Source organism: Dipodomys spectabilis, unplaced genomic scaffold (assembly GCF_019054845.1).
Source record: "Dipodomys spectabilis isolate Male_0828 unplaced genomic scaffold, ASM1905484v1 ptg000783l, whole genome shotgun sequence".
In the NCBI taxonomy this organism is placed as follows: domain Eukaryota; kingdom Metazoa; phylum Chordata; class Mammalia; order Rodentia; family Heteromyidae; genus Dipodomys; species Dipodomys spectabilis.
This window is the reverse complement of record NW_024871460.1, coordinates 761463-779054: the sequence shown is the minus strand read 5'-3', so window position 1 is coordinate 779054 and position 17592 is coordinate 761463. Positions and strand designations below refer to the sequence as shown.

General features: G+C 40.9%; 1 long non-coding RNA gene across 1 annotated transcript; it reads right to left on the bottom strand.

The window, feature by feature from the left end:
* Nucleotides 1–9910: 9910 nt before the first annotated feature.
* On the bottom strand, nt 9911–15329 carry LOC122102488. The gene is made up of 3 exons (XR_006146502.1): nt 15220–15329; nt 11098–11182; nt 9911–10465 (listed from the first exon to the last, which is right to left on the bottom strand). It is a non-coding gene; the product is annotated as an uncharacterized LOC122102488 (long non-coding RNA).
* Nucleotides 15330–17592: the final 2263 nt, after the last annotated feature.

Genomic DNA, 17592 nt, shown 5'->3' with positions numbered 1-17592 from the left:
AGGAAGAGAGAGAATATTTCAGCACACAACAGCTAACAAATTAGTCTACAGGTTAACAGTAAAGGCCTGGATCTGAACCCAGACAACCTGTCTCCAATGCACAAAATTTTAATAACTGATTGTTCTCTAGATTAGGTCAGGTGTTTGTAGATTCAATTTAAAGAATCACCCACTCAGTAGGCAACACAAAACAAACAACATTATATCAACATAAGGCTTTAAAACCAACTGCAAAAAAAAAAACAACGTAATAATACTTTGAAAACATTAGTTATACTACCTGCAGGTAATTGCATGTCTTTTTTCCAAAAGAATGGTCTTCCTCCCCTGAGCCATATGCTTCTCATTTCCAAGGTGGATAATAGAAATCCTCTCCTCACATGTTGAAATTGCATAGACTTCCCTTAGGGTGACAAAGTGCTTGTGCCTTGGCACAGTAAGTAGTCACACAGAAACTCACTGCCCTGAAACCATGTCTCCTACATTTTCCAGCTTAGCTATTCCTTGAGCAAGTATGTGTTATGCACCTACTGTGGGTCCATGTATGAAATATCTTTAGTGCATCAGTCTGAAAGTCTGTTTCACTGTGAATTTCTCTGGATGGATCCCGGAGGAGGAAGCAATGCTAACCAATTAAGCAAGATCCTGAGATATAAAAACTACGTAGGAACTCACATCTGTTTGACAGTTTACGGGTTACAAAGTGATTTCATGTGTGTGTTATTTTATTTGCTATTCTTCCTCTAGAATGTCATCTCAAGAGACAAGTAAAATTAAAATAACAGTAATTTAAAATACTCTAATTAAAGAAACCTAAAATTGTAAGCACTAGCAATACATAAACTCATAATTGTTGCCCCACTGAGGAAGAGAGTTTGAAAAAACATAGGTCATGTATAATGCATTTCCTGATTAAGGACAGAGGATGCAGTGTCTCAGTGCTGCCTCTAACCACGTGGGTCATGCAGCTTACATCACTCACCTCTGTTTCAGCTTCCTTGGCAGGAAAGTCAGTGTTCCATCACTTGCAAGTTCATCTCACAGAGTGACTGTCACCATAGAGATGGCTACTCGCCACCATGCTGCACCCCCTCATTCCTACAGCACATCTTGGGATGTGGGGGCCACTCAGCCTGTATGATGGAGGTATGGGTGGATGGAATGGTGGATCAATGGACTAAGGAATAACTGGAGAGACAAAGTGACTATGCTAGTATACTACCTCCGTGAATCTGGAGGTGGGCACTAACTCATTTGTCCTAGACTTCTGCTCTTGCTGTAGCCTCTCTCTAGCCTGTTATTTTACCAATCCATCACCTTCTTAATTCTGATTTGAATTTCAAGGTCAATAAAATCATTTTAGAGGTCTTAAGACTCATTCTTTGAATAATTATTGAAATGTATTGATTTACACATGCTATATTTTCTTCTTTGATTGTAAACCTCCCTGAAGTAGGGAATTAGCTTCTCTTGTTCACTACCAAGTGCTCAGGCTATAATTAAATGCTCAGTCTATAATATTGTCTTGGTGTTTAGTACCAGTCGCACATAAAATTAATAATTTAGTCATCACCGAATCCCATCTAACTAATTGTCCACTTGTGTTTATCCCTGGCTTTTGGACCCTATGGCTCTATCGTCTTTGTTCCACCATTTGTTCCAGGTTCACCTCCCCATTTCAAGAACCTTGGAGCATTCCTCATAATGATCCGTGATCTGAATCTGCTTACCCATTTAATTCCAGAATCCTAAAGCTAAGAGGATTTTCCCCTTTCTCATGAAACTTTGGTTGCTGAAGCCTCTTCCTTGATTTTTTTTATCAGGAATGGAATTAGAATTAAAAAGATGGCAAGATGAGGAGATCAATAGTAAATAAATGTAGCGTGGGTTTGAAACTGCTTTCAAGGTTTACGGCAGCTTTCACCAGTTTGGTATTAGTGAATGCATTTCTGTTTCCTCTATGAAATCTCCTCCATTGAAAGAGAATTGTTTATGCCAAGATCCCAACACTGCTCTTATAAAGATTGTACAAAATTGTGTCTTCAATCACTAATCCAATAATCTATTACACAGGAGCAAACTAAATTTTATACCATGAGTTTGGGAACAGTTGAATGTTTTAAAGAAAACCTCAAGGCTGCATTTGAAGAGAAAAACATCAACTTCATTACTTGAAAAATTAATAGTGCCAGGCACTGGTGGCTCACACTTATAATCCTACCTACACAGAAGCCTGAGATCTGAGGATCATGGTTTGAAGTTATTTCAGTTAGAAGAAACTACAGGACTCTTATCTCTAATTAACTCCAGGAACTGCAGGTGTGGCTTAAGTAGTAAAGCACCAGCTATGAGCAACAAGGCCAAGCAAAGATGTGAGGCCCTGAGTTGAAACCTCAGCACTGATATAGGTGCACACAAACACACACACACACACACACACACACACACAAATTAATGAATTGTAGGGTATGGTTTAATGTCTCGGGGAAATGGGCTGTGTTCTAGTTATTTATGCTGTGTAACAAATCTCTAAAAATTGATGACTTAAAACAGCCATCATCATTTCTTTTTCCACTCACAAACTTCCAACTTAAGTAGAGCTTAGTTCCTGCTTGTGCCTGCTTCATGAGGCTTCATCTAGGGAGGCCAGCCTAATAGCAGAGGATCCAGTTTCAAGATGGCTATACATATGATTGTCAGGTGTTTTTGTAGATTAATTCTGGCTATGAATGAAATAGCCCAGGTGAGGCTGTCAGCTGAAAGACTTAAGTCTTCTCCTCTAGGGAAAAGTTGAGCTTCCTTACAACCTGGATTCCATGAGCAAGCATGCCCAGAGGAAAAAGAAGTGCATGATGTTTTATATGCCAGTAAAAATACATCACTTCCATTATACAGATTTTATCAGTCTGTTGCTGAAGAGACAGATTATCTCCTTAGTTAGGAGTGATAAGATGTACCAGTTGTTTAAGGATACAGGTGGACCTGTTGCAACAATGAGAAGTACAAGTTGTCATGTCCAAAACGAGCTTTACAACGTCGGGAAGGCGGGGGGGGGGGGGGGGGGGGGAGGAGAAGGATTGGGATTGGGGGGGAGGGGGGAGGCTGGGAAGGGATGTGAAGGGTAAACCAAAGGAGGAGGCTGCAATGCTTGGTAAGAAATGTACACATTATCCTGCCCATGTAATTGTAACCCCTCTGTACAGTATGTTCACAAATAAAATAAAATTAAATTTAAAAAAAAAGATATAAATAGTCAGGATTGGAGCAATACACTGTGGCACATACTTCTTTGTAATCCTAGTACCTAGGAAGCTAAAGATGGAGGACCTCCAGTTTGAATCCACCTTTACTTCATCGTGAGACCCTATCTCCCATACTCAAAAACAAAACAAAAAACCCAAGAGTCACAAAATCTCTCGTGGGCTTTCTAAGAGTGGCCTCACAACTAGAAAGATACACTCGCCTGATCATAGGGAGTTCAAGACCACACAGAGACCGCTGTGAAAATTACAGATGTATGTTCTTCTTGACCTCCCTCTTCTTCCTTTTTCCTCCTCCTCTCCCTTTCCCTTTCGTTTTCTTGAGCACTATGTGTCTTCATAACCACCAGCCATTTCTATCCAATTCTTCCTTTCCTTTTACATCATTGACTAAAGAAGCTACAAATTCTTGGTCCTCCTCCCTGGGCTTTCCATGCAGCTAGCAGTAGCCACATGACACAACTCTTGCTTAAGACATATTGATACATATTTTTGAGAGTCTTTAAGTAATACTTTCTTTACCATGTTAAAATCGATGATTAAGAGAAGAAAGGCTCCCTATTCTGGCTTTCTTTGCATGCTGAGTTTGAATTCAGCAGGCCTCAAGTGATTAACCATCCTGCAGCCATGAATGCAAGGAAAAACCACATCACTGGAGATCTAGTGCCCTGATAGTTCTGAACCACTGAAGCATCCTGCAGAAGGTATCTTTCCATGTGCAATAATTATGCTTTACTTATTTTAGCATGGTGAAATGTGCTATTCGAAGCTAGAAAAAAATTCTAATGCCCAGCTTCCTAGAAAAGGGGAGGATTAAACAGATCTTCTTGAACTATTAGCGTCTATATCCCATTAGTTGATCAAAGCTATTATCTAATTTATATCTCTTAAACAGCATCTTGTATCATTTCCACTTACAAAATGTGCTAGGTTCTTTTTGTAAGCATTATGCCCACCTTTGGTCCTAGGCTCCACCCAGACCTGAGTCCCTCCCATCCTTGGAGTTCCCATCATACAGCTGGCCCCTCCCTCTCTCCGCCCAGACCCACCTGAGCTCCAATCTACCTCACTTTCTACCCCCAGACCCTGCTGCTACCCAGATAGTGGAGGCAACCAGGTGCTCTCTCTCCGGGGGAAATATGGCTCCTCTACTAAACCTTGTAATCATCTTTCTTCTGTGCTTGCCTACCTCCATGTGGTCCCCTGGGATGGATGGATCCTTTCACTTTTCATAGGCAGAAATTATGTTCTATTCTTCTTGGGATTCCCAGGACCTGATATGCTTCCTGGTTGTAGAAGTACATAACTAAGTAAATAGTTGCTCGGGAGAAAATTACAGAATCATATGAAGAAAGTGACAAGGATGGTGGAGTTAGAGGTGGAATTTGTACCTAGCCTCAGTGATAGAATTCTATGATGATGATGATGATGATGATGATGATGATGATGATACTGATGGTGATGGTGATGATACTGATGGTGATGGTGATGGTGGTGATTTTGATGGTGGTGATGGTCATTGTAGTGGAGGTGATAATGATGTTGGTGATCTTGTTGAGCACTGAATCAGAGAGAAGACTGGTCCCATTTGAATCTTGAAAGGACTCGTTGGTGATCCTGACTTTCCATCTATGCAACAATTTGTAGGGACATTTGGGGTGGGGGGAAGCAGAGTTTGGAAACTCATGGACAAATAAGCAGAGGGTACTGGGGAAAGTTTTGTCCATCTCTGGAGAGTCCTTTCTGGCTTATTCTCTCAATTCCTCCTAGCTCCAGGACTTATGTTTTGAAGGCATTGCACAATGAATTTGAAAGAGGAGAAATAAACAGTCACACCCAGAGTGACTTCCCACTCCTCATTGTCTCAGGCAACGAAAAGAAATTCTATGGATGAGCTACTTCCAAAACAAACATCCTGAGCACCCATGCAGCCTGCTTGCAGATCTCAGCAGCTTGCAGATTAACTCACTGACAGTGTATGTCTCCCTCCCACCAAGGAATGATTCTCCAAACATCCAGACCATCAAACTACGGAGGCTGACGGGCTGACAGTTTAGGGGCTACTTACCCCCATAGTTCTCCTTCTAGTACCCAGCATCTGACAGTATCTTTCTGTGTGCAAAGAACTGAATCTCATTATTCCAACAGTGAATATTTTCTTCCCATAGCTGAGAGAATTAAAAGGCAGTGAGTTTAGTTGAAAGCTTATTGTACTTCAGTCTACAGAAACTAGGTACTTTTCAAGTTTATTTACCCTGCCCTGTATTTAAACCACCTCCCTCCTGCCTTTGTTCTGTAAATAACTATTCCCAAATCCAACTGCCTATCAAACAACAAACCAATGATTCAGTTAATAATTATAAACCCTAACAATTCAGCCCACACCCACATACAAAAGAACTAGATATCACTTGCCTGAAATATTTGACAGTCTTGCAAAGAAGAAAATGGAACTATCTAGAACAACACAGTCATGTTGGGAGTTGTTGGAGAAGGGGTAGGGTGGTAAGGATTGTTGTGTGTGTGTGTGTGTTTTTGAATGAAACTTTGCCTAAGAGGTTCCCGTTGATTCTTTCCCACAGAAGCTTAAGCTTCCATCTCCCAGAAGTATTCGATCCGTTCATTTCCTTGTACTTTGCTCCAAGAATTAGTGAGTCATGTTTTAAGCACAAATTCTTAACATAGGTGCTACTGTGGAACAAAGGAAAACAAAACGCCTCATTCTTTTATTCATCCTTTGAAAGGAAACTCATGGAGCAAACATTTGAGAAACATTCCATTTATATAACAGGAGAAGTCTCAGCCGAAGCACAGCACAATTCAATGGAGGAAGGAGCACTGTGTGCTTTCTTTCCACACATCTGTGCCCCTCTTAGTTAGATCAATCCATGATGTGATAGCCCAGACCCTGCGTCCATAAGGGAATGAGAGAGTGTATCATAGGAAGAAATGGAGTAGAGGGGAAAACATGGTTCTATCGGTTAGAAGAAAGCTGGGTCTCCAATGTCATCCAGCCTGGAGTTTAATCTGAGTTTGCTACTTATAGCTGTGTGTCCTTGGGCTAGGTGGCTGAATAGCTCTGTAACAGTACCATCATTTTGAGGATAACAACAACCAAAAAACAAAAAGCATAAAAAAAAACCCTACCTCAACTGGGCTTTAGTAGCTTATGCCTGGAATCTTAGCTACTCAGGAGGCTGAATTTGAGGGTGAAAGTTCAAAGCCAGTCGAGACAGAAAAGTTCTTGAGACTCCTATCTCTAATTAACCATGAAAAGTGGAGCTGTGATTGCAGTGGCAGAAGGCCAATCCCAAGCCAAAAAAAAAAAAAAAAAGCAGCCAAGTGTGAGGTTCTGAGTTCAATCTCAAATACCAGCACACATATATTCTCTCTCTCACATGCGCACGCGCACACACACACACACACACACACACACACACACACACACCTACCTCATAGATAATCTATACTCAACAGTTCTATAAACTGTGTTCAGTAAGTTCTCTTCAGTCTCAGTCTGGGTTCTCCTTTTGGACTGGTCCATTTGCTTCTCTTGGTTTTAGTTCCCAGCATCCTTTCTGCCTTGTATATACTTAAGGCTGATGGAAAACTTGCAGAAACAGTCTGTAAACAGGCAATGTTATTGTACATCAGACACAGTTCAGACATACACAAGTCCTCAATGGAAAACACACATCAGCTGCTTTATAAACACAAAATAAATACATTGCTGGCAGGTCACACCTCCTTACAGCCCATGGACTGAGCAATGTTGAGAAACTTCTACTACCAACTTTCGGTTGGTTGATTAATTCCATTTCATGAGGGATGATGTATTGGACAAGGTTCTTGATGCAGCTATGCAGATTTTTCTACTCTGTGTTCCAGAACAAATGAGCAAGTGACTTGAACCCCTTTCCCTTCAGCAGCCTTGCCATGGTTAATTTTCTTCCTGGTTTTTTTTTTTTTTACCAGCCTTTTCTCCTTTCTATCCTTTGTGTTGTTTTCTCTATCAGGAATATCATCTTTCGTATTTGTCAGTTCACATATGCTTCCTTCTGATTTGCTTTGTGGTTTTATTCCTAGATTCTTAATTGGAATCGCTCATTTCTTTTCAATAATAACATAATGAAGGTATTTTTGGCTACACAATTCTGTCTAATTATAAGTTTATATCCAGTGGGATTTGATAACAAGTAATCATCTTTTCAGTTATCTCTAGATAAGATTTAATTTCTATTTTTATTTCTTTTCTGTTCTATTGAGAAGTATTCCATATCCATATTGCCCTGTGATTAATTTTTTTACCTATTTGTCTTATTTTATTTATTTTCAATCTATTTTAATCTATGTTTCTATCTATTTCCTTGGAATATAAAATTTTGTTCCTGGATTCCTGGATTTACTGAGGTCTAGACAAAATGAAAACTTTTTTTATATTTATTTTATCTTTAAGTAGTTGTACAAATGAGTCTCTATTCAGCATGTCAGTTTATGAGCAAGATGCATCTGGGTCAGTGTCACCTCTTCCATCTTCTCCCCTCATCTTTCCCAACCCTACCCATTCTTTGAAATTACCCAGTTCCATTTTCACCTGTAGACATTGAATATTATGACTGTATTCACCCACCTTTCTCCTCTCCATGTGTCAGCCTAACAACTTCCTAAAAAGCTTTATTTGAGGAAATTCTTCACGTCTTTTTTTTGTTTTCTCCTTGTGACCAAATACAGGCTAGGATTTTATAACTGTAATCTAGATGAAAGAGTTTATCCTTCATTTCTAGATTCTTTGCATAAATTAAGCAAGCTTATTTAAGTCAATAAAACTAAGTGTATCTTCCTGTCTGACTTTTTCCATCAGATTATTCTGTCACATTCTGATGGAGGCAGATTTTTTCTTCTTTTCTCCCCTTGCATCTCTATGATGATTTTCCTGTTTGAGATAGAAAGGTTTACAGTACATTTTCTTCCTGAATTGTTTATCTTTCTGCTACAAATAAGATTCTGATAGGATTCACTGGATTTTGAATTCTTCCTTACCTGATTGGCAGACTCTTTAAGTCTCAGTTTATGTGTGCATAAAAAAGAAGCACATACATTTCAGAGTTTCAAAAATAGATAATGGGATTCAAAGCCAGCCCAGACAGGAAAGTCCGTGAGACTCGTATCTCAAATAAACCACTCAGAAAACCAGAAGTGGTGCTGTGGCCCACATGGTAGAGCACGCACCTTGAGCTGAAGAGCTTCAGGGACAGTGTGCAGGCCCAGAGTTCAAGTCCCATGATGACAAAAAAAGAAAAAAAAAGTAGACAATGGGAGAAATACTGTGAAGATTCAGCCTAGTGCCCCCTCTCATAGACAGGAACCTATTCTAGTTTTCTTCCTTCCTGACCTCTAAGCTTATCTCACTTTTACTCCTTGGAATAAAATTGTAGAAATCAGCCTCCTGATTTCTATTTCAAGATTCTTGCAGACCAGATCATTGGATTCCTTTTTAACTATTAATTATTGGTCTGTGAGTTAAAAAAGGAGGGGGAGCCCTGCTAGAAAGACAAAGAATACTAAAGCTGCTATGGTTTGAATATGTTTCTCAAAGTTAATGTGTTGAAATTTTAATCCCCAGGCCACAAAGGTAATTAAGATGTGGGGGCTTTTAAGGGGTGATTAGGTTTTGAAGACTCTCCTCTCACGACTGAGTTAGTACCCTTATTTCAGGAGTGGTTTTGTTGCTTGAGGATGAGTCTTAATAAGAAGATGACTTGGACTATCTTTCCTCTCTCACCTGCTTGCCTGAACCTGGGCTCTGGCTTTTGCCATGGAATTACACAACAGTAAAGACCTCAAGTTGTTCCTAGTCCCTAAACTTCCCAATATCCAGGACCATAAGAAATAAATCTCAATGTCTTATAATTACCCAGTCTCAGCTATTCTGTTCTGGCATCACAAAATGTACTCAATTTTAAACAGAGGCATCAAAAACTAGAGTTCCAAACTAGATCAAAGAGAGTCTTGTGAAATAATGTAGGCATTGTTCTTTGTGATATTTGCTCCATTAGGCCTGGCTTGCACAGGTGTATCCAAGGTAGCTATAGGTCCTTGGATTTCCCCTTTCACCGCAAAGAAGATGACATAGGTGTGACATTCCAGGCATCTTGCCCATCTTTTGTAATCCATTCCTCTTTTCTTCTCTCTGTTGGTTGCTTCAGATTCTATGTGTATAGCCACTGGCTTTAAGGACTGATGCTTCCTGCAAGCTTTCTACCCAAACCTGCCAGTAGCCATGACCCTTTCGAGAACATGGAGTCACTGTTCTGGAAAATGAACTAAAACCACATACAGTGCTTATCAATATCAGAGAAATTCTTCTGAATGACTCACTTGACATATTCACTTCCACCTTTTGAAGTCATATACCCTTGCTCATTAAGTAAACATTTGGCCTCTCTCTCTTTCTTTCTCTTTCTCTCTTCTTTCCCCTTTTTCTTTCAGAATACCCGACAAAATATTTCTTATTCTTATGAGTTTAATTATCACTTCAAAATTATGTCTTTTAAGAAAGAAAGAAGAATGTAACTCGGTAGCAGGTGGTACATTTGTTTAGCTTTTAGGTGGCATTTGCTCCATCTCCCTGAGTTTCCAGTAAAGCCCGGTGTACTTTCGTGAAGACAAAACCGAATCCCTAGGTCTAACCTCTGACTGTTCTAGGAATCTGAGCCATTTCTATTAGGCTCACAGTGCATGATCTTTTTCTTCTGATCATATTAGTCCCTCACAAGACTTCCTTAGGTTTCAGGTACAGCATATATGTGGAATGACTTCTGGGCTTCCTCTTGTTAGAGTTGGTCAATATTAGAGACAAAACAATCTCCTAGGTCCTCAAATATCTTTAAAACAGTTATTGATTATTTAAAATGTACTGGTCATTTTGTGCTTCTCTGCTTCCAATAAGAATGAAATAAATGACAGACTACTAGTAGTTAGCAAACTGATGGAGAGATGTTGTGATATATAGCATCTAAAGGGGAGACTTTTGATTCCTTTCTTTCTTACACATGTGCTGACTGCTTTCTACCTTCCCACACCTGGGGTAGACTGTAGACCTTCTTTGATAGAGTAGAAGTGGTGTTATCCCGTTGTAGGCTTAGCTTTTAAGTGGCCTGGCATCTCTTTCCATTCTTGAAGTCAGCTCCCATGAGACTCCCATGCTGTGGAAAAGCACAAAGATGTTGAACACAGAGAAGGAGACAAAGTACTGCACACATGAGAGAGACCATCTAAACCAGCTAAGCATTTTCCAAAGAGTAAGTAACCCAGCTGGCATTCTGAGGAGAACCACCTGCAGATCCCAGAGAACTTATTTACAGTTATGAGACGCATTATTTTTTGTTAATTTTCAAGTTTTTTGGTGTCTAATCACAATGGAAACCTAATGGATGTTTAAGTCATAATACACAAAAGTATAAAATGTTCTAATATCTTATGTATTTATCAATAGCCAGGATTTTACAACTCTGGTTGAGTACCAGGTCCTCTGGGAAGTTTCCTAAACTACGAGCGCTCCATGTGTCATAAAGCTGATTATAGTGTAAAATTACTAGACTTGCCCACTTTCAGGCTTCTAAATTTTCCCAATAAGTACTAATCTGCCATTGTAGTAACCTACAAAGTTAATGACTTGTTTACTTTAAGGAGCTCCTTTTAAAGTGTAACTTTCTTCTAGGAGTGATAAATCCAGCAGGCCACAGGATCACATCCATGACCAGACTGTCTTCTCAAATATTGGTTATAGCTAACAAATATAAAGTCCAAGAAAGCTAAATATGGAGCATGCACACACCTGAGCTGGGAGTTATTGGTTGAAGTCTCCAAAAGACATCATTTGAATTTTCTAGAGTCAGGTGGAATCACTAGGTGCCCAGAAACTGGAAAACAGATAGATACAAACTTGGCAGAGGAAGATTGACTTTCTGATAGAAAGTCACTAAATATCAGTAATCTACTTTGGAGTTTGTTATTTAGTCATCTAAAAAATTATTCTGGAGATGACCAGAAGAGCCTATGGTAAAGATCCAGTCAGCTAATGACACCGGTATTCATATCTAACCTGCCAGAAAGCCGAAATACAAAGTTGTCATGATGTTTTGTCTTAATTTTACAAATAAAATTGGTTTAAAAATAAATCCATCCAGGAGCAGAAAACAGATCCATTTTCCTCTTATATGTAGAAGCCAGATTTACCCTACAAACTCATAAGAAAATACATTGGGTGGCATGCAATGTATACAATTGTATTAACTGAAATGTGGTAGATTCAATGGAGATCTCAAATAATGTAAGTCCTTAGAAAGCCAAAATCAAAGTTCAGCAAAATAAAACACCAGGAAGCAGGTGGGGTGGGGACAAGGTAGGAATGAAAAGGAGAGGAGGAGGGGAATGCAAACAAGAATCCTGCAAAATTAAAAAGAGCCAAGCACTGGTAGCGCATGCCTATAATCCTAGCTATTTGAGAAGCTGAGATCTGAGGATTCCAGTTCAAAACCAAACCAGTCAGGAAAGGCCAGGAGACTCTTATCTTCAATAAACCACTAGAAAACAGGAAGTAGAACTATGGCTCAAAGTGACAGAGCACTAGCCTTGAGTAAAAAAGATCTCAGGAATAGCACCCAGGCTCGGAGTTCAAGCTCCATGACCAACAACAACAACAACAACAACAAAATTAAGAAGAAAGGGTTGGGTAGGGGAAGGATGAATGAGAATGTTGAAAGGAATGACACTACACTGATCAATATATATTGTATTCATAAACTACTTTGTTAAATGACAACTCCTTTGTAGAACTATTTACAGATAATATTTTTAAATAGAAGACCAGGGGCTGGGAATGTGGCTTAGCAGCGGAGTGCTTGCCTTGCATGCCTGAAGCCCTGAGTTCGATTCCTCAGTACCACATACACAGAAAAAGCCAGAAGTGATACTGTGACTCAAGTGGCACAATGCTAGACTTGAGCAAAAGAAGCTCAGGGACAGTGCTCAGAGATCAAGCCCCAGGACTGGACCAAAAAGAAGGAAGGAAGGAAGGAGGAAGGAAAGAAAGAAAGAAAGAAAGAAAGAAAGAAAGAAAGAAAGAAAGAAAGAAAGAAAGAAAGAAAGAAAGAAAGAAAGAAAGAAAGAAAGAAAGAAAGGAAGGAAGGAAGGAAGAAAGGAAGAAAAGAAGAAAGAAAGAAAGAAAGGAAGGAAGAAAACCAAAAAATAAATAAGTAAAATCACACTGAACATGGAATTAAAAAAACAAGAGTGTATACTGGAGAAGGCTTGTGTTGTAAGGTGAGTCGCAGAGGTTCATTCCCATTACTCTCTTCTCTTTCTCTTTTCCTTCTGTTTCCAGTAGGTAGCCCCCAGCCTCCTCCCCACACAGCCTCGCAAGTTAGCTAGTTTTCCTTGTGGGACTTGTGAGTCAGCTCCCTCTGAGAACTTCTCACTTTTACTCTAGTCTTTCCACTGATGTAGACTAAAGTGCACCTGGGGGGTAAAGCCCCCTAAAGAAAGGAAGTGAAAGGGACTGCATTTCCTCCAAGGCATCACTTTACTATTTGATGTGAGAAGAATATGAAACTTAGAGCTCCTGAAACCTCTTCACTTCCTGTGTTGCTGAGTCAGGGAGAAAAGAATTGTCCATGTCCTAAGCATGCAGGCATGTAAATTGTGTGACCTATATTATCCTATGTATTGTGTGATTTGAGTTAGCCTTTAGAAACTCATGTCCTAGATTGACTTTATCATCATCTCTTTTGACAGATTAAGTCATAAAAACAAAGAGTTTGGGGCAATTTGCCTGAAATCACATGATTAGGAAATGAAGGTGTCAGTCTTTGAGTTCAAGTTTGTTAAATCCTCCATTAGATTCTAGCTATCAAAACACCAATTGAAATACCTTCCAAGGATCAAAAAGGGTATCATCATTTCAAGGTCTGTATGAAGAAATTTTCAGGTCTGTTTGAAACCACGTGGGCGCAGCCTGTGTGTCCTGCAAGTGTGTCCTGCAAGTTAGTTTCATGGTAGAACACTGTGGGTCCCACCTGGCAAGAGCTACTGTTGGCCCATCTGGCTTCAGTGGCATTGTCTGGATCTTGATAAAAATGCATGATCTCGGGTCCATCCCAAGCTACTGGAGTCAAATCTCCATTTTAACAAGATCCCCAGTTTACTTAGCATGCACATTAAAGTTGGAGAAGCATTGACCTAAATGAATGTGTTCTAGTTATGTGAACCTCACTGAACTTGATGAACTATGTAAACAGAGTGCCACTCAAATGCTTGAATTCATCGAGCCTTCAGGTCACACAATGGGAGGACTTTGAAACCCAAAGAGACACAAAAGTGAGCCTTAGACCTCTCAGTAAATCAGTGACAGAGTCAAACCCAAAATAAATCCTTAGCAAATGGCCAATTCCTGTCATTTAGATAACATCGTGTATTTTAAGCTCTTGCCTGTTCCGAACACTTCATTGTGTACTAAGATTCAATGGTGAAATCTCAAAGGACTCTTGCTCTGTTGGGGAAGCAGATAAACACCATCAACCCGAGCAATTATAAAACAGCATGTCAGTGGAGAGACAGGGAGGGAAAGGCAAGGTAGTATGTGGTCACCAGGAGAGAACTTGGGAGTCCTGAGGCTTCCTGGAAAAAGACACGACTTTCCCAGGTCTATTCACTGCCTACTTCATGACTGACTGACATCTCAGCTTCCCCTCCCCCTCCCCCTCCTCATCCTCCTCCTTCTCCCCCTCTCTCTCCTCATCCTCCTCCCCCTCCCCCTCCTTCTCCTTCCCCTCCTCCCCTTTTCCCTCCTCCCTCTCCTCTTGGTCTTCCTCCTCCTGTTCCTCCTCCTCCTCCTCCCCCTCCTCCTCCCCCTCCTCCTCCTCCTCCTCCTCCTCCTCCTCCTCCTCCTCCTCCTCCTCCTCCTCCTCCTCCTCCTCCTCCTCCTCCTCCTCCTCCTCCTCCTCCTCCTCCTCCTCCTCCTCTTCCTCCTCCTCCTGCTCCTCCCTTCTCTTCACCTTTCTCCGCTCCATCCCCTTGGCACGAATCTCTTCAACTTCTCAAGTCACTATGATTTTCTTCTAGGGTTTTTCTGCCAACCCACCTAACAGCTACAAGTCATCCCTCTTTCCTTCAACTTCCATAATTGTTTTGTTTACTAGCAGCTTGTAATCCTGAGTGCAGAATAAAACTCACTCAAGGAACATTAAACTTAAAAAGGAAAACCCAGAGCAGACTCTATTACTGACTTAGCAGTTAAGGACAAGGAGTCCTTTTCCACCTTGCTTCACAGTGTCACACCAGTTACATTACTCACTGACACCAGGAGTTTTTTCTTTATTTTTTTAAATTTTATTTAATTTTATTTTTTGGTCATGGCACTTGAACTCTGGGCCTGGGTGCTGTCCCTCAGCTCTTCAGCTCAAGGCTAGCGCTCTACCACTTGAACCACAGCACCACTTCTGGTTTTCTTGTGGTTATTAGAGATAAGAATTTCACAGCTTTTCCTGCCCAGTTGGCTTTGAACCATGATCCTCAGATCTCAGCCTCCTGAGTAGCTAAGATTACAGGCATGAGCCACCAGTGCCCAGCTCACCTGGTTTATTATCTTTAAGTAGTTCGGGGTTTAGAGTTTAGTCATTAACAGGTTACCATTCAACATGTCAATTTCTGACACCTGATCTTATTAGTAGGGTGTAAACACAGTGTTTGTAATAAAAAAAAAAAATCCATCCTCCACACTGTCATCCTATATCATTTCCATTTCAGCCCAGTAAAGTAACAAATGAGAACTGTTCAGTCCATTTAACAGATAGAAAAACTGAGACCAAGACAGATGTAAAAATAAGCCCAAGTAGCTAGGTTTTGGACCCACATCTGATATAATACACACACACACACACACACACACACACACACATACACGGTTGGATGAAGACAAGGCCAAGGCTTTCTCTCTGACTTCTTTCCTCTCCTGCTCAGCTTTGGTGTGGATCAGAAGGAAGTCCTCATGGGAAGGACATGCCATTCTCCTGCTCGCCACCTGAGAAAGAGGAAGTAAGAGTTGGGTGTAGATTAGAGACCATATGAGCAGATACACATGAGCAAACTCTGTGAGAAAAGAGAAAGATGCAAATAGCTTGAGGTATTGGAACTTTCCTCAAAATCAATCAGGAGTCACGTTTCTGATCAGAAGGGTAGATAATAGGATCATGAGGACCAGAATGTTCTAGGGTTTCCTTTCTTTCCGCCCGGCCGCCACCTGCTAGTTCAGCTTACCAGAGCTCTTGTGAATGGGCCCCTTCTTACCTTTGCTTGCTTGAAAAGCAAACACGGAAACATTTGTTAAGCTCTTCTCTCTCCTGTTTCTCAAGCAGCCCAGGAAGTAAGGCTGAGTAGAAAGAGGCCTCGACAAACATAAACTTGAGCAGGAAGGAGTTGGGAGTGGGGCCTGGGCAGTAGAAAGGGAAAAAAAATCAAACTCTTTTACCAAGTATCCTTCCTGCTCTGTCTGGGAAATAGACCCATCTGTGTGAGGATGTCCTATGTATCTGTCATTCCATTCTCTTGGCAGGAATAAGTTTCAGTTCCCCAGAAGGAGCGAGGCAGGGAGTGGGAAGGGGCGGGCTGGATGCCCCTGTTTAAAGGAATGCCTTCCAGATAGAGGTTGCACAGGGAGGCTGACTTTCCACGATCCGCAAATCAGCATTTCTGGGGCTGGCAGAAGGTGATTCCTAAGGGGAAGCTGTTCTAAACCAGCCGAAAATAAATGCTCCTTGGAAAATAAGCATTTTCCACCTGTGACTTCACCCGGGTCAAAGAAGCCTTGTTGTTATTTTTCAGAGTAATGTGCACTGGCATACAAACGCTGCTGCCTAAAAAGCACTTATTTCAAAAGATGCTGGGTCCTCATTTTCATAAATAAATAAACCTCACAGGCCTTTAGAATCTGATTATATATGGAACAAAACTCCTACATACAAGACGATGATCTGAAGCCATCTGAGACAATGTCAGTCTCTCCACCCCACTTTGCCTATGGGAGAAAGCCACACTCCAGATCTCCGCTCTTAGACTGTACCCTGTGTCTTCTCAACAAAAGAATCATAGAGTCATTTTCCTGTTTGAGGATCAATGGTTCTGTTGATTAGAAAAGAACAACACTGTCATGTTCACTAAGAAAACCTTTTCTTCATTTTCTGGGATAGAATCAAGTGTTCCTGTTAGAGAAAAGCCCCCCTAGACTATCGTTTGTTGAGGTAGATACCTTTTCAAGGTTGGTGTATGTTTTAGGGCATTTTGCTAGCCAATCTACCCTCAATATGATCATTTTAAGTTACAAAAGTAAAGTTGGCTTTGTTCAATTACCATGCACTGATCCCTTCTGGACCACATCCAAGAAGCGCCTGGTACTATGGTATAAAAGTGTTTTGGACATTGTAGAATTCTATAAAGCTGTCTGTCTCTTAGGTAGGAACTCATTAAGACATCATCATACTCTAAGTTACTTAAATTGCATACACAACTGCCTTAGAAAAGGAAGATAAAAACATGGGTGGAGGGTTAGAGTTAAGAGTAGGGGTTCAAGAACTGATTTTTCTAAGAAAATAACATTTCAAATGAGACTTAGAGGCTACTGAAGAGAAGCCATAACAGCAAATGTCCTCAGCAGTGGCATTTTAATGTCTCTAAGGAAGGCTACCATGCCCTGCCTAGGAATGAGAGGAGGCATGTAAGTGTGTGGCATATGATGCCAGAGTCAAAAAGCCACACCTCAGCCAGGTGAGGATAGACAGTAATTCCTGTGACAGGACAGCCAGATCACAGAGGTGACCGAGATGTGGGGGACATGATGAAGAACAGACAGGCTCTTGACATAAGGGTGGTAAGAATTTGAGGCCATTTGGGCAGAGGTCTGAGGAGGAGTGAGGAGGCAGGGAAAGTTAATATGGCTGGGAGAGGGAACAGGGGGAGGGGACACAAGGGCAAATTGGCAATTTGAGATGGCATCTTCACATGAGACAAAACTGAGAAAAAACAAGGATCTGGGTGTAGGCTGCTGAAAAAAAAAAAAAAGAATCACGTTTCCAACTTCCTTCGGGTTAAAGTTTATTTACTGCAGCAAGTGGCTGTGGACTGGGTTTTTAGCCCATGGTCTGTGGTTTTTAGAAACTAGAGGTTCAGGGAAATGCCACCATGCCCGACCTAGAAACGAAAGTCAGCAGCAGGTAAAAAAGCATGGCATGAGATGAGGGCGCAGGAGAGGAACACCAGAGCTAAAGCAGATCCCTAGGGA